Below are 24,385 nucleotides of genomic sequence, written 5' to 3'. Positions count from 1 at the left end.
GTGGCGACTTCCCAAGTTCCAGTCCCCAAAGCCCTGCTTTTATGCAGAAAACCCCCATTCATCAGTCCTAGCTGTCACTCAAACATGCTAAGTGGTGAGCCGGGCGGCTCACCACTGGGCCAATCACACAAGAGTGCGACTTGAGTTGCCGAGGCAACTCAGTCCAGGGTGCCTATTCCCCCCTCCCACACATCCTGTAGACCCAGACAGAGTGGCACCACTTTTGGAGGCTTCTGTGCAGAAGCCCGCTAAAAGTGGAACAAAGGACTCAACTTGGGTTGGAGTTACAGAGGCGAACACAAACGCCATTTTAAAACCGAGTCCTGGCAAAAAGACCCAACCGGGGAATAAATATTAAATAAATAACCCGGCGGTATCTTTAACATTGCACCAAAAAAGTGGTGCATTTAAAATGAATAGGAAAATCCCATAGGAAATATTCTGGTCGAATATTTCGCGTGGTAACCACTGCCACCAGCCAGAAACTCGACGAGGGGGGACTGCACAGTGCCCCCTCGAAAAACAGACCCAGGGGCAATCTAATTACCCCTACCAGTACTTCCACAATATGATGGTTTGTACTGGTTCTGTTCACAATTTAAGACTAGTAAATTCAATGGTGACTTTACATGCCCTGGGAGACAGTAGTCAGTCCCAGGGTATGACACCCCTGTGTTACTGCACTGAGGGTGCTGTGTAACACACTTACCAAAAACACATGAAGCCCTTTGGAGTAAAAGACCCCATAGCCCATAAAACACATTACAAAGTCAAAGGACTTTCTCAAATCATGCCTAAGAGTGGGAGAAAAAGAGTCTCACTCTTAGCAGGAGAACAAAATAAACCCCAAAAATCCAGCAAAGCTGCTGGGGGACTTACTAGGTTTGGGAAATTAGCCTTTACAGAGAATTCTCCCTAACAATTTGTTTTCAAATGAAGCTCTGAATTATTCTTGTCAATATGCTGTATCAAATTATCTAATGGAGCATATACTAACTGATTGTCACTCACTTTTATCTGCTTTCTATTGTCCTTCACTAATGCTTGTTGCTTATATTTTTTTTTAATCGCCCGAGATGCAGTAGTTGTGCTGTTCTGAGGTATGTTAATTGACTTGAAAAACTGCTTAGTACTCCTTTCCTTCATAGGGTTTTTAGCAAAGTTTTTAGCAAAGTTGTTCAATACGTTGTTTGGGGGTAGCCCTGTTTTTCCCGCATTGAAGATAGTGTAGTCCATTTTTGGAACTAATACCTACTTTGTGCCTAGGGTCCTTTCCCCTGAATGTTCTTTGTTTAGTGGAGTCTGAGTGGGACTTATTATGTCATAAATTAATTTTTCAATGCAAGGTAGTGCTGCCATTGTCTTTTTGTTCTTAGCTACAATTTGAGGCTCGCTACTCTTCAATGTTTGGCATGCGACAGTTACCCCAATTATATTTAGTTCTTTGGGGGGGCTAAAGGACATAAGTCTAGTCGTCAGTTGTTCAAAAGACTCTTGCCAATTTTGCATGTCATCCATATTCGTCAACTGCTTTGCGAGTTTTGATTCAATGGACTCGTATAGCTTGCCTAATGCTTGGACGGCCATATTCACGGCGCAAAGTGTTGTTTCCAGTAGCTTTCCATTGTGCATTCCACTATGCTGCTCTGTACTATTTGAATGTGAGTTCTGTACTCTCCTGGGTGTTGGCTGCATATAGGAGTCGTTCAATGCAGAACTGCTATTCCCCTCATCAGGAGACTCAAACAATGCTGGTGATTTGGACAAATTGTCGAGAAGTATTTGTATGGAAAAATCTGTTCCCTCCAAGTCTAAATCAATAATTGCGGCGTCGGTGCTAGGGCAATTTTTTGTTTTGGCAGACAGCGATTTTGCCGTTAACGGTATTGCCTTTAATAGAATACTATCTGAAATCGATGTTCCTTCTGTGCTAAGGGTCGGATTTACCTGTCTATCAGGGATTGTACAAGTTAGGGCAGCTGGGGCACTTTTTGTGATTTTCAATGCTATGTTAGATGGTGTAGCGGAGTGGGGGCTGCTTGCGACCTCTTGTTCAAGTTGAGCCCGCCCCCGCTCTCCCCTCCCCCACCGCCAACTATAACTTTTTCTCTGGCCTCTTTCCAAAAAGAACGAATATCCTTACCGTTTCCGAGATTGGGAGAGGCTATACGTCTTTTGTTTGCCTTCCTCGAACGGGGCGTTGAGCAAGTCATACTCGCCGCACGTTGCCGCAACACGGGCGTCAGTAAAGTTTGTTCACCTCTGACTGCCTGTGAATGTCTAATCCCCCACACTAGCGTGAGATGGGGGTTTAGATTCTATAAAAGACAAGGATGCGAGTATTATGCATTTCAATCTTTACTCTGAACCACAGCAGCAAAGAATAAAAAACTTTATAAACGAAATTTTTTCAAAAAACACAACGTTATAACAATGCAATGGGAAACATCCCAGTCCAATATGGTGGGCAGGTCATGCCCTGGGGGTAGCCAATAGGGAGCGAGCCAGTCCCAATATAGGTCCATTCCTTTAGTAACTCCCCCTCTTTCTGACGCTGATCTGTCTCACACGACCACCGAACACCTTCTCCACGTGGAACGAAGAACAAACTCCCATGGAGACGCCGGGGTTGAAACCTTCTGCAACCTGGAGCTCAATCTCCCACTTCCTCCTGCATCGAAGTCATCAACTGCCCTCTGAAACAACAACCGACACCAGTAAGGGTGGGTGGGTGGGATAATACTCGCCTCCTTGTCTTTTATAGAATCTAAACCCCCATCTCACGCTAGTGTGGGGGATTAGACATTCTATGGCAAGACAGGAGGCTCATATTATGCAAGTTCAAAGTCCTTGCATTACATTCACCGCTACATGGGCAATACGCTTATGGTAAAATGTCTTAAAAGTTGATTCCCTTGACCAGTCAGCTGCTTTTAGGATCTGTTCCAAACTACCCCCCAGAAAGGCTGCTTTAGAGGCCATAGCGCCTCGGACTGAGTGGGGACCAAAAGAGGAAGTGTCAACCCCCGCCTCCCGCATAACCCATTTGATCCATCTGGCCAAAGTAGAAGGGGAGACCGGCTTATGGGGTTTCCTGTAGGAAATCAGCAGCTGAGAGGTATTGGGAGGTCTAAAACCTTCAGTTATAATCTCAAAACATTTCAAACAGTTGACCACACATAGTTTACAATCTTCAGGAAAAGCTGGATAGGATATCGAAGAAGTCATGCATTTAGTCCTTCGTGAGAAAAAGAAAGTAACCCCTTGAGGGGTGAACATCTTATTATCCACATCAAGAGCTCTGATATCAGAGACCCTTTTAATAGACACCAGACATAGTAACATAGCAAGTTTGGCAAATAACTGCTGCAGGGACAGTTCCTCATTAAGAGGCCAGGACCTGAAGAGCTGCAGCACCACATTAACATCCCAAAGAACTGAATATTTCGGTTGTGGCGGAACCTTAATACGGATAGATTTGAGGGCCCTTCGCACTAAAAAGTGTCTACACACTGGTTCCCCTTTAACCAAAAGATGACCGGCTGAAATAGCCGAACGAAAACCATTAACAGTTCTGTAGGCTTTCCCTTCCTTAAACAATTCTACAAGAAAATTAACCACCTCTACAGGAGGGGCAGAAACGGGATTGAGGTGCCTAGCCACACACCAGCTAACCCATCTGTTCCATGCTGTGGAATACCCTGCCTTAGTAGAGGGCGCCCAGGAGTCCCTGATGACCGCCATAGAGTCTTGCGAAAGTCCTCTGAAGCACCAGGAAGAGCTGAAATCTTCCAAGCCATAAGGGCAAGGTGTCCCTGCAAGACCAACTCGTGAGGGAGACCCTCCGGATCCACTAGCAACTGGGGATCGCGAGGGAGAAGACGGGGAATATCTATTGCCAATTCTAGAAGGGCCGGGAACCAAACTTGAGAGGGCCAAAAGGGGGCAACTAGAACCAGAGACACCGCCTGAGTGCGAACCTGGACCAGAACCCGGGCTATCATAGCAAAGGGAGGAAAGGCATACCCCAACTGACCCGACCAATCCTGGAGGAAAGCGTTGGTGGCTAGAGCTAACGGATCTGGTCTCCAACTGTAAAACCTGGGAACTTGACAATTCAGTCTGGAGGCAAACAAGTCTATCATCAGAGGACCCCAGAGGGACTCTATGCGGGCGAAAAGAGACCTGTTCAGCATCCAATCGCTCCTGTCCTGCAGGTGCCTGGAGTTCCAATCTGCAACCTCGTTGCTGACTCCTGGGAGGTATTCCGCTTTCAAGAGAATATCCCTGTCGAGGCAAAAATGCCAAAACTCTCTCGCCAAATCCGCCAAGACTTTGGACCTGGTACCCCCCAGGTGATTGATGTACCTCACCACAGATATGTTGTCCATGCGGAGGAGAACACAACAATTCCCCTGATCCTTGAGGAGACTCCGAACAGCAAAAGACCCCGCTAACAACTCTAGGCAATTGATATGGAGCAGTTTCTCTGACTCCGACCATTTCCCTCCTGTGGAGACCTGACCCAATCTGGCTCCCCAACCCGATCTGCTCGCATCTGACTCCAGAACGACATCCGGCGACGGGCCAAATATTGCCTTGCCATTCCAGGCCTCCATGTGCCTGAGCCACCACAGAAGTTCCAACCTGGCCTCTGGCGGCAATTCCACCATTTGGGAGTAAGAGAGACACTTGCGCAAATGCCCGGCCTTTAAGCGTTGCAGTGCTCTGTAATGTAGGGGAGCAGGGAAGATAGCCTGAATGGATGCCGACAACATCCCTACAACTCTGGCCAACTGCCTGAGGGAGATCCTCCCTCTCCTGAGGAGTAGACGAATTTCCTTCTTTATCTTGGACAGTCTGCTGTCTGGGAGAAGAAGGATGCAAAGCTTTGAATCTATATTGAAGCCCAGAAATTGGATACATTGCGTAGGCTTCAATATGGATTTTTTTACATTTATCACAAAACCTAGATCCTGTAAGAGGGTCACAGTAAATTTCAGATGAGAACACAGAGTTTGACAAATCTGGGCCAGGAGAAACATGTCGTCTAGATAAACTATGATCCGAATCCCCCTGGACCTGAGAAGAGCCATCACAGGGCGCATGAGCTTGGTGAAACACCATGGGGCCGAGGACAGGCCAAACGGAAGGGATGCAAACTGCCACACTCGACCCCCCCACTGAAACTGAAGATACTCCTGATGTGGGGGAAAGACGGGAACCACTAGGTAAGCGTCTTTGAGGTCCAATTTGACCATCCAGTCTGCAGGGAGAAGAGTATCCCTGAGTAAATGAATTCCCTCCATCTTGAAGTGGTGATAAACCACAAAAGAGTTGAGAGCTTTCAGGTTGATTACTGGACGAAACCCCTGGTCCGGTTTCGGAACTAGAAAAATGGTACTCTGGAACTGAGAGGCCCTGTAAGAGGCCGGGACTACCGCCCCTTTGGAGATGAGATCCCGTACCTCCCCATCTATAAGGGATTGTTTGACTTCGTCAAACACCAAAGGAAGGGGAATGGACAACTGGCAAGGAGGGGCATAGAACTCTATCTGATAACCCTGAATCATTTGTAGCACCCAAGGATCCGAAGTGAGAGCCTCCCACTGTGGAAGGAACCTGGCTAGTCTGCCACCTAAACTTTTGAGGGAAAAAACTTTTAGCACCTCGGAAATTACCTGCTGGCCCTCTTGATCTTCCGGCTCCCCTGCCGGCACGTCCTCTCCAACTGGAGTTTTGTTGCGGATAGAACTGATTATGTGCTCCTCGAGCAGAGGAGGTATGGTATGCGCCACGGGGCGCAAACTGTCGGGGGCGGGAGGAGCCCTGGGAAAAACGGCCGGAGGAGCGGGCCCTACCTCGTCCAGCCTTGTTAAAAACCTTTGGGGCAAAAACCTTTTTTATATTAACCTGCGCTTTGTCCAGCGCTGTAAATGTGTGAACCTAAGCTGACAAATCTTTCAGGAAAGAATCCCCAAACAAATTACCCTGAGCTGCAGGGCCACCTTCCCTCTCTGACATGTCTGCCAGTTTGGAATCCAACCTCATTAATAATGATTTCCTCCTCTCCCTACATATGGAGGCATTAGCATTGCCGAGCAGGCATACTGTACGTTGGATCCAACCCCTTAATGCGTCAACATCTATCGGGGTATTAGAGGACGCCGCCTCTTCTGCCATTTCAAAAATCTGCGTGACTGGACCCAGGATGTCCAACAGTCTGTCTTGACAACTACGCCACGCTTTATCGACCCCCTTCTTGGGGTCCTACCCTTTCTGGGAAAGAAAAGCCGCCATAGACTGGTCTATTTCTGGCGCTAGAGCTACCTTGTCGGCGAGCAACGGTCTAGGGCATTCCGCCCGTAACTTATTACGATCCTCTTTGGCCATAGGGCGCCGGATCCAGAACTTGAGGAAAGAGGAAACCTCCTCAGAGGGTTGCCACTCAGCAGACCTGGGGTGTTGTATCAGGGCAGGATCAAAGAAAGGAACACCACTACCATCCAGCAGGGGTCCCCCTTGAGGGACTACCGAGGTCACCTTCCTTTTTTGCCTCTTAGGGGGCGAATCAGAATCATCTGCACTGTCAGAGGATGAGACATCAATAGGGGGCTCCACCGGCGCGAAAGGCGCGGGGGCCGGCCAGGGGGTGGAAGAGATAGGTCGAGATTCTTCCCACCCGCGCTTTAAATTACCCTTAGGGGAAGCAATAGGAGATATGGCCACTAGGGGACTGAGTTGTCCCTGGGTATGTTTAGTTTTAACCTTACATTTTCTGGGTGCCTGGGACTCCACAGATGGGACAGCGTCCTGGGAGGGATGAAAATCCGCAATGCGGGTAATTAATCTGTCAAAGGCTGACGCCAAAGTATTATTCAAATTAGATAAAGCGGAGTCCAAAGAGGACTGAATAGCTTGAGCCACTAAAGGCTGGGAATGACAGGCTTGATCCCCAATGTTTTCAAGTACCTTCTCACTTTTTTTGGCAGTGCGCACTTGAGTGCTGGCATCTGCAGAGGAGGGAAGCACTCCTTTGTCCATGACAGCACCAATTTCTTTGGTAAAATAGAGATATATATATATATATATATACCGTTATTTAAACACAGCCGGGTCAAAGCTGCACTCACACAAGCCGAGCAGGCTGTAAGGACTCAAGTTAATAGTGTGCCACAAACCACAGGTAAGGGCCACCAAGGCAGAACATGGGCAGTGTCTGAATTCCCACAGACAAACACGCGAGCAGCGTGTGAGGGCAAAGAAGCAACATTTTTAAACCTACAACAACTGTAACACTATTACTAATTTATAAAAGAAAATGGAACATATTACGAAAAAAATAAAAATATAAATTTTTTGTGGCAGAGAGCAGGCACGAACTGCTAAACCTGCCTTTCACAAGGCAGCACGCTTACTGCGTGAGCCACAGAGCTCCCTAGGCTACAAAGCAACAACAATGTGAGTGAACTCCACGCTCGAATAAATCACCTCAGGCGAACGCGGGCGAGATAAACAAACGCTCCGCTTGCCTGAGGAAAGTCACAGCATATACAATGTATCAAGTAAAAGAAACGCGTTCTCCCAAACGCTGCTCCCTGAAACCAAGTGATATAATTAACACTTCAAAGCACACAGTCTAAGAGAAAACCAGAGGTGTGACTTAGCTTGTGGGTCAGCAGCAAAGAAAGAGGGGGAGTTACTAAAGGAATGGACCTATATTGGGACTGGCTCGCTCCCTATTGGCTACCCCCAGGGCATGACCTGCCCACCATATTGGACTGGGATGTTTCCCATTGCATTGTTATAACGTTGTGTTTTTTGAAAAAATTTCGTTTATAAAGTTTTTTATTCTTTGCTGCTGTGGTTCAGAGTAAAGATTGAAATGCATAATATGAGCCTCCTGTCTTGCCATAGAATCTAACGCTGTCAGCATATCGGTTTTTAAAGTGCATGGCTGCATTTTATTTTCTACACTAAATGGGAAGTACCGTGAGACCCCTCGGCACCGAGGCAAAGAGGTCAAGAGGTCAAGAGGTACTTCCGCTTGGTGCGCGCGCGCACTGGTGCGTGCGCCCCGGTGTTTATGTAGGCTTGCCAAAAAGGGGTGTGGCTTCTGATGTAACACTGTTTTACAGCTTTACTACGATGTTATTTCACCAGTGACAGATTCTAGAGGCAAATAGAATTAGATAAAATTAGGACAGGGTGCACATTGAATGTCAGAAAGTCTCTATTTGAGCCTAACAAAGGCTTCACAATAACATACTTCCAAAATTGTCCAATTTTAACGCGGTCAGTCTCTCTGCAATCCGGCAGCCTACGAGGTCAAGAGGTACTTCACAGGTACTTCCGCATGGTGCCCGCGCGCCCCGGTGCGTGTGCCCCGGTGTTTATGTAGGCTTGCCAAAAAGGGGTGTGGCCTCTGATGTAACACTGTTTTATAGCTTTACTACAATGTTATTTCACCAATGACAGATTTTCGTAAATTGTCCAATTTTAACGCGGTCAGACTCTCTGCAATCCGGCAGCCTGCGAGGTCAAGAGGTACTTCACAGGTACTTCAGCTTGGTGCACTAAGTACTACTATGTACTACTTACTGTTCTCTACTTAATCCTAACGCTATCCTTCCAATTCCTACGGCTGGTGACCACCATGACTGACTCTGTGCTGCTGCTGCTACTGCTCTGAATGACACACCCTGCCTTACCTTAAGAAATTTACCAAACCAAAACCTTGATCCCATCATCTTTTTGGTGGCTGTTGCCTCCAAGATACCACAATGGTGCTTTTGGCAGGTTATTCTGTTTGTACACTCTATTCAGGTGTTGACGACTTTTGTTCACTATGCACAGGTAGCTGAACTGATTATAATTTATACCAACTTTAGGCATGCCTTCGGAGTTGGGCATGATTTTGGCACCCTTTGGAAGCAAAGGGACTCCCTCAACTCCCAGAGAAACACTGTTTCTAATGGTCCTTTTGTTGATGCTTGGTTGAACACATTGTTACTTCCTTCTGCACTATATGTGGTCAAGTGTAAAGTGCACCAATGCAATTCTGATTATGTCACTATCGGAAATAGTCTGACAAGACCAGTTTGCCAGATGAGCGACCAGTTATGGACTTTCGGCTCTGAATTATGTGCCTATTTTTGTTCTTACGTTCAATGATCCCCTTTGGTTCTCTTTTCTACCTGGCGGACATTCAAGATGCTGCCCCCAAGGCGTAGAAACAATTCTGGGCCAAGACGGGCTGTAGCCAATGTACCGATTACTTGTGGCACGCCACTGATGGCCGACTCTTCTTGCCCCACACTCGTGCAGCAAATCCACCAACCGGCTTGAATCGCAACTTGTCCGCAAATATAGGACCTGCAAACAATCCTTCTCTTGTCATGCACCCACACTCTGGCACTCGATCCCGGTATCAGCTCAGAATGCCCCCACAATTCTCCAATTTCACAAAATCTCTCAAAATATGCCTCTTTCAACAACACCAAACCAATGACTAATTCCAATGGACACACATACCAATATAGCGTCACAATACTGCGCTATCTTTAAAAGATGCCATCCCAAATGCCGGCTACCCAAACACTATACAGTGCTCTGCTGCCCTCGAGCTAGGTCCAAGCTTTAAAAAATAAATATCCACATTTTTGTCTTTCCTGGTGCTTCCTCACAATGCATGGCCAGCTGTACACTGCATACTCATCTTCTGGTGTATGATTTTCCATGAATACCAACAATTACTGTTATTCACGAGTCAATTCACCTTTTACCTATGTTTAACCATTGGCAAAATGTCAGCCCAGTATGTGTCTGCATTCTTCATTCTAGTTACCTACATGCAGTTTTTGATGTCCTGGCGAAGAACAATGGATTGTATTCACTTTATGATTCATCATGGACTGAATTTACCTCTTTCTATTTGCAATGTTTTGGTGCTGTGGATAAACCTTGTACTTAAATAGGTCTCTGTTGCTTCTTTGCATCTGTGATCTCTCAGAAATTGTCAGCATTCCCACGGGACTCCAAGCACTCTAAATGTCTCCATTAAAAGGCTATTAGTGAGTCTTCATGGGGATACTATTGCTGAAAACAGTACCACATATCCAATTAAAGTCAACATAGGGTTCTATATTCTAGGACAGAAGCGTTCAGTCCAATATAATTGTATAGGTCACATACAACTATAACAACAAACAAATCTGATATAAATAGTTTAAGCACTCTGTTTCATATTGCATCTACTCGACAAGCATGCTTGAGGCTTAGTTTCTCACCTTCCCTAATAGCCAAGCTAGTTTGGTAATGGGAATGTTGAAGTCTGCTCAGTACCCTCTTCTCATCTCCCCCTTCATGTGCTCCCACACTCAACTGTGGCTATGGCCAGAGGTTGCGACCCCCTTCCCCATCTCTGGCATCAACTCCACCCTACTTACCCTCTGGTCCAAACCCCGGCCCCGGCTCTAACTGTTTGACCACAGACTTACAGATGATACCGGCTGTTGCTGAAGCCCGTCCTTCGCCTTCTTTTGTCCCCCAAGCTGTGGATCCAGTGGACCTGGGCTTGGATGGATCGGGAGAGTGAGGGGAGGCAGGTTAGCCCTCCCTGCAGCACCTAGAGCAAGCCCATGTTATTAGCACTCTCGGGGGCTAGCTCCTTTCTACGTCTCATCCCACTCTGGGTACACAATCCCCTACCCAAGGAAATCAATACCCGCTGTAGAGGAGGTCCCAGATATGACCTGCACCCCTGCCCCCCATTTCGAGTTGCCAGTAAGGTACTCGTCATGGTACGTGACGTATGAGGAGCAAATAAACCAACAAAGAGCCGCACTGGGACTCTGCCCCTTGTACGTAAGGAGATAAATACCGGTTGAAGCAGCCATAAAGCGGCAACCCTGGGCAGCACGATACCCTATCAGACAGCCATACCAGCCACTGATCCGAAATGAGGAATACCTGCACACGGTTCACGAGGAGACCCCTAAAGCCTTAATGGAAGGCCAATGAAAATAAACCAAGGGCCCGAGCAGCCCTGAGAACAAACAGACTTGGCTACTGAAAGCATGAATGCCAGTACTAGTAACTGCAAGGATAATGATAATGGATGCAGGGGAGAGACACTGTTAAAACGTAAGAGAAGGGTGCCATATGACAAGATGGAAGCAACCGCCCTGCTGAATGTGTGTAAATAAGCTTGAAATGCAAGAGGCTAAGAAATCGATACTGCTTGCAATGCCTAGTAGAAGAGTAGAGCGGCAAGCGCCAACCATATATCTACCTCAATACTGCACAATGTACACGTGCGACTCCATTTTGTGAAAGCAGAAATGTACCCAGGCAGCAAAGGCCTGACAGGCCGAGTTTAGAAACCCAGCATAGACCAGAGAAGGAGCGGAATCGAAAACCAACAAAGAGAGGCTTATGCCGGGGAGATCGAGGTCAACCAGAGAAGGGGAGGTGAGCATGAGCTCACGGGACTCCAACTACAGAGAATACCAGCCCGCCCGTGAAGGTCAAGATAAGAGAGGCCCATGCAGGTGGCCGAGCGCACACAGAATTAAAAGCACAAAAGGTTGAAAACTGAAGCAGATTCACAGTGAACCAACACGTGACCAGACAGGCGCGACGATGTACCACCGCCTGATGTCATCCAGAACCAGGGGGTGCCATAACTTTTCCTGATAAGAGACTACAGATCTGAGGCCATACCCAGCCAACTAATTGACACACAGCCCAAAACACTGATTGATGGAAGAGAGGAAGGGTGAGGCTTGGGACACTAGGCACTTGCATGTCTACTCTAAAGCTGCTAATTATAATGGAGATTTATGTTTAGGGGTGTAACTTGCCCAATCACAAGGGACCATGTAATCTAGGGTCCTATAGACACTGTAATCAATGAGACGTTGTACTTGTAGTGACGTCAATCACGTGTGGTGTAGAGGGAAGGGCGTAGACGCCCACCCGATAAGAGTTATCCAATCCACTTGCGTTATTTCCATATACAGATTTGGCACCTATACTTAAGTTACCTTTCCCAACCAATTGTATTGCATGATGATTTTTTGTAGAATTAGACGTCAATGATGATGGATTTTGCCCATAAAAGAGGCTGGTTGACTAATGTTCGAGGAAGTCGGGGTGAGGCAGGTGTTCGTGATGCTGCTGATTTCCATAAACTGATGTATGTATCATTAAACGGACTTCCCTTCGCCAATTTACTGAGTCCTGATTATTGAACCTTGCCGGAGTATGTGAATCCTGCACTCTGTCCTCGCATGGTGCAGCTATCTTGTATTACTAGTTTTCGAGGGTGAGTACTGACCAATGGGCCCGTCAGTAATTTCCTCTCCTCGTCAACACTTGGTAGCACAGGATGGTTTCGGCCATCGATTAGTGATAATCAATTAATATAGTTATAAGACACCGTTAAACCGACGGGACGAAGTAACTCTGGGCCTTCGGTTACATCACAAGTCCTTTCGCCATTCCGGCTGAGTGAGCTGAGAAGCTCCCCGTGGACAATGATAGTGTAAAACTCAAAAAAATCTGCAGTGGGTCTGAAGGAACCCGCCTTTCCAAGCACAACCCTTCTCATTCCCACGGGAAGCGGATCGGACGAAAACCCTAAAAGCAGGAGGAGAAAGGGGCGGTGATCCTGAAGCTCCAGAGAGGAAAAGAGGCGATCGGTGAGTGAAACAACGAAAACTCGTTATCCTGGCAAAGGTCTTATAGGCCTTAGAGTAAGAAGGGGAAAGATAACGGAGGGTAGCAGAGAAAAAATAAAGCAGCTGGAAGCAGAGAAAAACTGTAAACCAGGGGGGCACCTGAAAGTAAAACGTAAAGGATACGGGGGGGCACCCGAGAGAAAAACTGTAAATCAGGGGGGCACCCGAGATTAAAACTGTAAGGAATACCGGGGGGGCACCCGAGAGAAAAACTGTAAATCAGGGGGGCACCTGAGATTAAAACTGTAAGGAATACCAGGGGTGGGGCCACCCGAGAGAAAAACTGTAAATCAGGGGGGCACCTGAGATTAAACCTGTAAGGAATACGGGGGGCACCTGAGAGAAAACTGTAAAATTTGCCTTGTTCCTGCACTTTAAAGAGTGGTCAGAAGGAACTTGAACCCAGAGCCCACATAGGGGGGACTTTAGGCTACAATGACGTTTAAAGACGTCATAAAGGGGTTAGTTCAAATGCCATGAAGGGGTAACAATGAGAAGGCAGGTATACGTATGACCAGCCGGTGTCTGTCTAGTCTGTCAAGGGTCAGTCCTATATGTCTTTTTATGTCCTTTATATGTCAAATGTGAAATTGTTGTACTATTGATTAATTGCAATGCATTTTGGTTTTACGCGATTCCGTAATTGAGAGGGAATCGCCACTGAATTGAGAAGTGTTGAGCGAAACTGCTGGTGTAGAGCTTGGCATAAAAGTTGGATTGGAGCTTGCGTATGTGGTGCTCGCTCATAGTAGTGAAAAGTTAAAAACTGTGTGAATATTGTTGGAGACGAAACTAAGAATGGAGGAAGTTACCCCGCTTGCACACTTATGCAAGCAGTTGCCAAAGCATGCAACAAAATTGAAGAAATATAGTCAGGAGTGGGTTAAGGGCACCGCAAATAAACTGTTTATGCCGTGGCCCCAAAATGGGTCATTGTCAAAGGCTGTTTTACAGCACATGACCACCTTCCTACATGCCACATATAGCGGGAAGAAGCTCAAAAAACGCCTTGCTGTTCCCGAGCTTTGGAAAATGTTTGAACAAGCAAAAGAAGAAGAACCCCCCCCCCCAGACTGTATATTAAATGTATGTACGGAGGGGGGTGAGACCCCTAGTGCGCCACCTGCCCTGCCGGAACCAGTTGTTGAGCGAAGTAAGTCGGAGGGTCTTTACCCACTAAGAGAGCTTAAGGCAGCCACAGGTTATAGCAACCCTGCATATGAGTCACCTGCGTGTAGCAGTGACGAGACGAAAGAGAAGGAACAGGAAATTGACTCTGCACCCACAGTCCCATGGGGAAAAGAGAGGCGAGGTGAGGAAAGGAAGGACCAGGCACAAACGAGTGCACCTGTAGATAGGGAGAGAGAGAGAAAGAAGCAGAAAGGAACCAATGAGTTAACATGTACAAAGGACGAATGGATGGGAGGGCAGATACTGTTGAAGTTAGATGGAAAAGGAAGTGATGGTGCAAGGCTGAGTGAACGGTCTGATGAAGTGCATAGAAAGGAAAGGGAAAAAGAAGTGGACATAAGAAACGAAAGGGCAAGAAAGAATGATAGGTTGCAGCAAGAACAACTATATCGCGAAGAGCAAGGTATACCGCTCAGTCGCCCGCAATATGCAGCCTATGAAAAGTACAGGCAAAACATGCTTAGGTTAGATGAAGAGAAGAGAATGCACGAAAGAAAGGTAAAAAAGCGAGAAGACAAGGAAAATAGAAGTACAAAGGAACGTAGAGATGAACGGATGAGGGAAGTTGATAAGGTTAGAAAGGAAGCGAAGAAGCGAAGAGAAATGGATGAGATGAGGAAGCAGAACGTAAACGCAGGCAAAGGGCGCGAGATTTAGAATATTTGCAACGGGAAGTGAAAAAACCGAATCCTGTTGTAGACTGGGAAGACATAGAAGACTTCTTCCCTGCAAGCGATGCGGTACCAGGTACAAGCGGGTCAATTATTGATGATGACTTCGACACCAGAAGCATCGGGGAAGCGATTGATAAAATATAAGATGAGATGGGACTAGAACGAATCTCCCAAGAGGGAAGGGAAGATGAGCGCTTAGAGAGCACTCAGCTATATGACACAGAGGATGTCACCCAAAGTAGTGGGAGTAGGGGACGTTCCCTAGATAGACTAGAAGTTGGGCAGAATGAAGTTGATGCAAGAAGCTGTGTAAACTGGGAGTATTCAGAGTCAGATTCCGATGGAGAAGCGGAGGAAGTGGCGTATGACGAAGGGAGGTGGTGCGACAAGCAGCACTCAGGCAAGCAGCACCCAGGGAACCGAGAGATACGATGGTCAGATGCAAGCGGGTCCATTGATAGGACACCAAAGTCCGCTGGACAGTCCAGCTGACATGAAGTGACACCCCACGGTCGGAGGGGTCGTCGGTACCTGCCTATACAGATAGGCTAAGGGCATTGCCAGGAAGAAGGCAAGGCGGGAACGCTGCCCAGGCAAGAGACCGAGGAGGGATAGAGAAGAAAAAGGAGGATTGTGCATTCCAATTCCCACTGTTAGAAAAGAGGGGAGCAAGACCGCAGTATATTCCATGGCCACACATGGACCGAGAGAATCTTAAAAATAAGCTTCCAATGCTGACCTCGGGAGCAGGAAAGTGGATACATGAGCAAGAGAAAATGACGGGGGGCGTCACTCTAGCCATAGGGGACATTAAGGGTCTTCTAATTACTATACTTGGTGAAAGAGCAGATGACGTGTGGAAAAGGGCAGGATACCACTAACACCTCCCATGACGGAGCGCCATTTAACAACTGTAGAGCAGCAGTGTGGAAAGCGCTGTGTACGCTATATCCAGACACATCTGATATGGGAGCTATAATGACTCGAAAAATGAAGGAGTCAGAGGATCCTTTGCTTTATATCCAGAATTTTCAAGACGCGTGGGTGCTCGAAACGCATGAGTCTTGGACAAAATCTATCCCTGTTTCTACCATATATTATGCCAAAGGTTGCCTGAACCAGTGCAGAAACAGCTCAAAAAATTGTTAGGAGTTGAAGCTAAACCATGGGCCGAAATCCAGTTGACGATTGCCCATTACTGTAGATTGTTGCAAGAAAAGAATCGGAAGAAAGAGGCAAGACGTAAGGGAGAGGAGGCGAAACTAGTGCAAAGGAAGCTCTCAAAGTATGCTCTCGAGGGAGCCATGCTAACAAGCCCAGCCGAATCAAGTGCACAACGTGCAACTAACCCGCCGCAGACCAATCAGGGTAACGTGGGATATTACCCGAGAGGAAGGGGATTTGGAGGAAGAGGATGGCAGAGCAATCAGGGAGGCTTTAGAGGTAACCAAGGAGGTTTTCAAAATGTTCAAGGTGGTATCCAGAGCCCACCAATGGGCAGTCCAACTATGTCAGATGGACAGATAGCCCGACCACCGCCAGTGTGCTGGCTATGTGGAGTGACAGGACATGTGGCGCGCATGTGCAGAAGCCAATGCATGTGGCAGAACAACCAAGGGATGGGGACAGGCATGGTGAATCAACCTGCTACCCCACAACAGGGCAATGCACACAACTATACCGTGCAGCAGCAGGCAGCTGGCTTGCAGCAAGGTGCACAGCAAGTTGTCCAACCACTGAACATGGGGAATGTACCACAAGGGCAACCCCAGCAGACCCCGCCACAAGTGTCTCAGGGCACTAATTTAGGTGGGGGAAACCCACAGGTATACAATGGACCGAACCTGTATATGAAATAGGACGGCTCACAGGGAACTCTGATGTGTTCTATCCTATCAGTGACACCAGACCCTAACAAGGACCTAGGGTAAATGTCACCATAGGGGGAAAGAATATTCCTTCTTAGATGACACGGGTGCAACGCGCTCGTGCATACGAGAAGGCAACTTCTCCTTGTCCGGCGAGGCAATAGATACCCAGAGTTTTACTGGAGCTCATAGCAGAGTTCCCTTTACTGATGCACTCCCAGTCTCCGTGGGAGAGTGCAACATGAATGTACCTTTATTGTATTCGCGTCAGTCCCCAGTAAATATCATGGGTCGGGACTTGATGACAAAGTTGAATATGACCATCTCATTCACTGAGGAGGGCATAGTGTGCTCCACCCCAGGAATGCATTATTCAAATGTGTGCGAAATGATTAGAGAATACTCCGGACGTGCAGCCATGAGAGCCATACCACTGGAACCAGAAATGTTCTCATATGGAGTACAAGTGCTTATGGCGGGGTTGCCAGGCTTTACAGACAAAACTATGAGAACTCCGGATGAGTTTCTATTTAGACCAAGAATACCCATGCACGAAGAGGAGGGACAAGTATTTCCCTTAATGATACACTCTGCCGCAGTGCGAGGAAACGTGGTATTGGTTGAGAGATGTGACGAGGACAGACCATGGTGTGCGACTGTCGCCATCGAAGAAGGGTATCGAGTGACTGACGTCACCGATGACGATCTGATCTGCTCGAAGAACACCCCGACCTAGAAGAGACACGGGTGGAAGTGAGTCGAATATTTTGGGTCAAAATGATCAGGCGGGAGGTACCGCAGAGGATGATGTTAGCTTTAGTACGTCCAGAATACTTTGATAATGACATGGCCCTGGTGCTGGCCAAGGTATGGACTACAGGGTCCTATGATGTAGGACTCCTGAAGGGGGCCGGCGAAGTAAAAATTAAATTGAAACCAGGAGCAATTCTGCCACGGGTACGACAGTATCCCATGTCCAGAGAAGCGGATGAAGGGATTGCAAAGACAATCTCTGCCATGATGGAGCAGGGCATCCTTGTGACGTCAGAATCGCTGTGCAACATGGTGATTTATCCTGTCAAGAAATCAAAGGGAGGGTCTTGGCGTTTAATCCAGGATTTACGAGCATTGAACGACATAGTCGAAGCCGAATTCCCTCTAGTCCCTAATCCATCCACAATTTTGTGCAACATACCCACTGAGTCAAAATACTTCATGGTGATCGATTTGAAAAATGCATTTTTCTCGATTCCATTGCACCGTGACTCACAAGACCTGACGTCATTAACTTTCAGACAAATGTGCCTAAAAAGTACGAGGCTGCCACAGGGGTATTGCGAGTCTCCATCCATTTTCAACAGAGTTCTGCAAATGGACCTAAGCAATATTGTGGTGGACAGTGTTGTTTTGCAGTATGTAGATGACATTCTAATCTGCAGCATCACTGAAGAGCAATGCCGACAGGACTCTGTCTAGCTATTGACTATACTGGCTGAGAAAGGATACAAGGTAGACAAGGACAAGCTGCAGTACTGCCAACAGGAGGTGTTGTACATAGGACAACTAATCTCACATGAGGGGAAAAAGGTAAACCCAGAAAGGGCCGAGGCTATCATGCACACGGCCAAGCTGCGGACAATAAAGCAAATGCAAAGCTTCTTAGGCTTGTGCAATTATGTCAGAGCATGGGTCTTTGACTACAGCTCATATACCAAGCCCTTGTTACAGGCCCTTAAAAAGGCCCAGGCAACAAGAGAAGGAATTGAATGGAATGAAGAAATGGGGAAGGGGTTTACAGAACTCAAGGGGGCAATTTGTAAGGCCCGAGTCCTCGGGATTACTAATTATGCTGAGGAATTCTATCTGTTCTCTCATACCGATGGCAGTTTTATGACAGCAGTGCTCGCGCAGCGAACCTCATTGGGATATAAACCCCTAGCATATTACAGCGAAGTCTGGACCCGGTCTTGAAGGGCCACTTCCCATGCAAAAAAAACCTAGCTGCTGCTGCGTTCGCCATTGAGAAGGCGTTATCCATTGTGATGGGAAGCTCCATGACATTATATGTTGAGCACTCGCTATTCGCCATACTAGAAAAGCCAAAGGGCAAGCTGACTTCGCAAAGAGCATCAGCCTACGAGGTGATTATCTCTAATCCATCGATCAAAATAGTGCAATGCAAAACTGTGAACCCTGCTATGTTTATAGCCGAGCCAGTCACAGAGGGAGAACCTGTGCAGACTGTGCAAATGATGAGGAATTCTATGACGAGATCCCCCGCGTAAAGGAAAATGCCATGGTAGAGGGAGAGATTGTCTTTATTGACAGGTCTTCTAGAATCGACCAAGAAGACGGGCAAAGGTATACAGGCATGGCCGTGATCAAACACATGGCGAATGGAGAGTTCCGAGTACTTGTCAGTGCGAGAATACCATCTCACTGTTCGGCACAGGCTGCAGAACTAGTGCCACTGATACTCGCCATTGAGAACCAAGCAGACCAGGAAGTAACAGTGTACAGCGACTCCGCCTATGTGACGCCAACAGTGCACGCAGGATTAGCGCGCTGGAAGAGGAGGGGCTACCTCCGAGCAGACGGCACGCCAGTGCAACATGCAGCCTTGTTGGACAGGCTGATAAAAGCACTACAGCTCCCAGTGGGCATAGCAGTCGTAAAATGCGCCGCTCATACCAAAGGGACAGATTTTGTGTCACGTGGAAATCATGAAGCAGACACGGAAGCCAAACGGATGGCATCCAAAACTGAAACGATCATGGACGTGGAGGTGGCACGTACCCATGAACGAATGATGGTAGCATGAACCACTCCAGAAGCCTATAGCAATATGGGGCAGTCTCAATTGATGGAGCTCCAGGGGGAGGCACCTCAGGAGGAGAAAAATGTATGGAAGCGTCGAGGGCGTTCTTTAAACCCCTCTGACGGATTGTGGAGGCAAGACAGCGCTGGTAAACCAGTAATGCCCGTCGCCCTTCTAAAAGTAGCGCTAGAATAGCTTCACTACCCCATTCATATGTCAAAAGAAAATCTTGCTGCAACGCTCGCGGAAGACTGGTTTATACCGAATTTAGCCGAGCATGTTACATTCTTTATGGTAAACTTCTTTGTGTGTCAGCAATTCACTTCTGGGCACAGATTAAAAGTAGTGAGAGGAGACACCCCCAGACGAAATGGACCTTTCCAGCACCTACGCATTATGTCGATATGATTCAGATGTGTAATGGGCACAGGTATCTACTTGTGGTGGTGTGTCCCTTCTCCAAATGGGTAGAAGCAGGCCCCTGTACACACCCTGACGCTGCCTGTGCTGCTAAATTCCTGGTGAGGGAGGTTTCCCTAGATGAGGGGTGTGCGAGGTAATGAGATCTGATAATGGGGCACATTTTGTAAATGCAGTATTTGAGCAGATTAGCTTGTTGCTTGGTATAAAGCATAAATTCTCGTCAGCGTATCACCCAGAGGGAAACGGGATATGTGCACGGATCAACGGCTTGCTTAAGGAAAGGATAGCCAAGTTGAAGCTCACATTAAGAAAGGGATGGATGCACCGCCTACCACTGGCATTGTATGCTCTTCAGAACCAGCCAGGCTCCGACCATCATTTAACGCCGCACGAAATAGTCACTGGGAGAAGGATGAGGACTCCTCTTACCCCCCGAGAGAGAGCTAGATGTGATTCCCAGTCAACTAGGGAGGTTCTTGGAGAGGAGATGAGGGCCTATCTGGATTGTCTGACATCCAGTTCCACTGTCATTTCAGGCCAGCTGCAGCGATGGCAGAAAAGAGACGACACAGAACAAACCACAACAGACAGTGCTGATGCTGGCGCAGCTCATAGCCTATGCGCGCCTCTTGTCTTCCCTGGAGATTGCGTCCTCGTGAAGAATTTCACAAGAAAAAGATGGGACGAGCTGAGTTTTAATGGCCCGTTCATCGTAGAGGACTGCACCCCGTCAGCTGACAAGCTCAAAGGCAGAAGAGCCTGGATCTTCACGAATGATATAAAACTCTTTATAGGAGAAAGCACTCCTACTACATCTACTGCCGAGGAATCCACAGACAACGGGGAAGGACCGCAGCATGTGCAGACAATATCTATGGCAAGGAAGGAGGACGCATGAGCAGACAAGTTACAAGAACGAGGAAAAAAATATAAAAGTGAGACTTTCAAAACAAGACAGTTCTTCAAACCAAGTGAAAGGTGACAAAAGGACAATTAAATGAACATTCAATGTAACCAACAAAAGAACTTTTGTGAAAATCTTGTCCACGCTGAACCTTTACTTTAGACATAAAAAAAAGACAATAAGAAGCACGCAAACCCCCTGTGCAGCCAAAGGTGCAGGGTAAAAGAAGAAAATAGCGTACTCATATCAACAGAAGCGCTAATCTCAGGAACATTGAAAGCCACACAAAGCATTTAAAGCCTAAGACTCTGATAAGAAGTAAAAGTAAAATCAAGACTTTGTTCATGGACATATGGTTCATCCCAGCAGAAGTCTCAAGTGGGATGTGCTCACATATTTTCAGCTGGTAGTACTGTCCTACCCTTCACTTATAGGCAGAGAAGCCAGCGTTATTGAATTCATTCAAGACCCTGCAAACAAGAAAATAATCCGACAACTACTGACTGTCACAACAGAAACTTTCATTACACTACCCGAACACAGCGGAAAAGACACAGATGCTTCCACCACTAGTAATCATTGACGAGGTCACATATACTTTGTTCTTCCGCATCATCGAAGAATGTCCAGGACTTATCGGGAGAACTACAGATACATTGACATTCATTAGAGATCCAAAAAACAATTACTTTCTCAACCAAGTGTGGTACAAGCTGAACCACGTGGTTGCAACTCACGCAGCAGGAAAGTGCAAAACCTGTTCGCATCAAAAGAAGGGACTGTGATTAGGACCCAGCAAACGAGGCAAATGTCCCTATCAACTGAGGATATACGGCTGGCATACAATGTTTTATTACGATTAGTCACAGACTATCCGGAAATGGTGGGGAGACCTGCAGATGTTGACGTCATCACCTTTCTTAGGAATCCGGCCAACACCCACACATGGGCGCACTCCTCCAAGGCATCATGCTCCAGGTGGAGCTGTCCAATTTCCAGAGAGCATTCCTGAGGAGATTTCAGTGAGACTAGCCGACGAGGGACAGATCAAAAAAGAAAAAAAAACAACTGATCACACTGCAAGAAAAGGCCGGTGACTTTAGAGCCAAAGAACCAGAACAAATGTCATTAACACCTGAAGACAGTCGTTATGCTTTTCGTGTTTTCTTTCATCTCATTGAAAACTTTCCAGAACTCGTGGGCAGACCCCGCAACATTGATGTGCCTGCCTTTCTTAATGATCCAGCAAAGAATGCCCAATTGAACAGGCTTCTAGAGCTATTCCATCACAACTCAGAAGCAACTATGGACATCCACTTCTAAGAAGAGCCTTAGAAGGGGGCGTTCCAAAATAAACTTTTTCATCATCCCCAGCCGGGGACAAGGCAAGAAAACAAAAGACACAGTTCTTCATGCTTCCAACATAGGACAGATCGAAAAGAGAAGAAACAAGGATAACTACATCCGTTCTTATTTTTCTTGTTTTGTGTTTTCTATTTGTTCATCATTATCGCGCAGGAGAATAAATGGGTGAGAGACTGTTCATCAACTCGACCTCGAACGACCAAGTGAAAGGAACAGAGACGCGAACTTCACTGCTGTGTTTACCTTTTTGAACATTCTTCTTCCTACCTTTTCATATGTTCACTTTTATTTTTATTTTTTCAATATTTAATTTTTGCATGATTTGTAGCGAATCCATGTTTTCATGGTGTCACTGCAAACATTGTCCTGCATATCCTCAGGGCCATGACGAGTTGAAAGAGTGCCCTGGGAATACGGTTCCCACAACAAATGCAGGATGAATGTGATGTGCTGAAAATGGTAGACTAACCTTTTCCCATAGTCTAGCAAAGGAACTGTACTCCATACTCAGACTATCATCATCACTCGCAAGAGGGGGGACACTGAACAGCACATGTCACTTTAGTATTTGCTGAACTTTGAACAACGAGATCAGAACGAAGAAATAAATAAATAGTGGACTATGGACTTGATTGAAATGGGGGCCCAAAACAGTAACTTAGTCGTGCCACCAGTGGAAGGGCGCCCCCGGTTTCCCGGAAGGGGATGCTGTAAACTGTCCTTCAAGGCCATTATATGTATATGCATAATGATTATTGTAGTATTTTTGTCTCTAACTATCAGAACTGCATTTTTTATTGGTGCACCAAGCGTCCCAATGTCTGTGCATCCACCAGGTAATGAACATCTGGGGCCCACAAGAACACCCAGACCTTATATTGTCATCCCTGTACCAGGAAAAACTGATGATAAAGCAAACGATTTACATTTGAATGTAATTAGCAGTAACACGCATACACAAAGTAATGAATGGTGAGAAAGACTGGAGACAGGGTCAGCACGGAATGAATGATAGCATAGCACTGTCCACGGCACGCACCCATACACTGAGTGCACACAAACAAGGGCAAGTGTCAATGGGTACGAAACCGCAGGCCAAACCAACTGAAAGAGAGAAATCACCTGTGGAACAAGCAGCTCCAGAAAGCAGGGAGCAACATGAGAAACCGAATCAAAGTGAAATAGCAAAGTCACTCAATAGAACAGAGGAAGCAACGAAAGAACTCACTGAGAAAACACATGCGGTAGTTGAGTATGTGTTTCCACTCATACTTAGAGCAAAGAAGCTACAGGAGGAGCTGAGCAAGACAACCACCACAACTGTAATAGCGAGCACGCCAGGTCCAACGCCAGAAGTAACTACCGAGCCTACGACACAGCCACGTGTTGGAAGGATGATAAATCACATGCGGTGGGAGGAGGTCTACAAAAGAATGCAGGAGGGAAGGAAAAGAAGCGCAAAACCTCCCCCTATTACTGCAGGGTAGGAAATGAAACCTGCCCCTCCAAAGATAACTCCAGAGAGTCAGTCTGAACGAAAGAGCAGTACAGACGCATTCAGAGACATAGTGATAGCAAACCACAGAAAAATGCTAAGGATCAAGAGAAGTCCATATGAAACCGATAACGAATTAAACGATTACTTGGACAGCACGGCCCATCTTGGAAACAACATATGGTACCAGCACATGAAGGAAGTTGGACGAAGGCAATCGGAAGGAGAATGTTTCGTCTGTGCACTCCTGCCGTACAGCATGGGCAAGTCCAAAATCTTTGTGGCTGTAGAAATAATGTCCCCATAGCACACTGCATGTCACATGTGGCAATGTGTAACACCAGAGGACAATTCATGGGGAGAGACGCCTCGTTCATATGGGCCAACGAAACGGACTACCCTGATGAAGACGGATATGTCCAGGACATCAAAACAAGAAACAGGGCACACACCAAGAATCATGTGATTAGATATGAAAACCCTGACGTCAAGGGATCAGGAATAAGGTGGGAAATAAACTCAAGACTGAACGTCCAAGGGAAAACAGCAGAAGAAGCTCAAATATGGAAGAACCGAGCACAAATGCAGATCTGGGGATCAGAAGTCTCCCCAGACGGATGGGAAGGAGCAGCAATCTGCCGAGCTTGGATGGTCCTTGGAGCCTGCAAAGAAGCAATAGAGAACTCACAGAGAATATGCAGACCATTGTGGCCAAAATTGGTAAAGCTGTTGACATGGGTCGAAGACAGAGGAGGACCCTTGCAGATAGTACCACTTGAAAACCCAAAACTATGCTTTAGAAGCAATGGCACAAGGAAAATGGGGGAGAATCAGAACTGTGAACGAATATATGAAGCCCTAGGGATGAAGCAAGGAACCACAGTCTTAATGGACCATTACTGAG

The 24,385-nt window shown here is 46.9% G+C and overlaps 1 protein-coding gene and 1 long non-coding RNA gene across 4 annotated transcripts in view; both read right to left on the bottom strand.

Moving 5' to 3' along the window:
• The window catches only part of RFESD (Rieske Fe-S domain containing), a 273,997-nt gene that overhangs the window by 52,863 nt on the left and 196,749 nt on the right, over positions 1-24,385 (bottom strand). The gene's annotated exons all lie outside the window — the stretch shown is intronic.
• Positions 2,343-7,003, bottom strand: LOC138511770 (uncharacterized). The gene is made up of 2 exons (XR_011280678.1): positions 5,682-7,003; positions 2,343-2,696 (listed from the first exon to the last, which is right to left on the bottom strand). It is a non-coding gene; the product is annotated as an uncharacterized lncRNA (long non-coding RNA).

The sequence above is a fragment of the Ambystoma mexicanum genome, chromosome 6p (assembly GCF_040938575.1).
Source record: "Ambystoma mexicanum isolate Mex_15411 chromosome 6p, UKY_AmexF1_1, whole genome shotgun sequence".
Lineage (NCBI taxonomy): Eukaryota > Metazoa > Chordata > Amphibia > Caudata > Ambystomatidae > Ambystoma > Ambystoma mexicanum.
The sequence above is the reverse complement of the archived record's forward strand: the minus strand, read 5'-3'. Positions and strand labels throughout refer to the sequence as shown.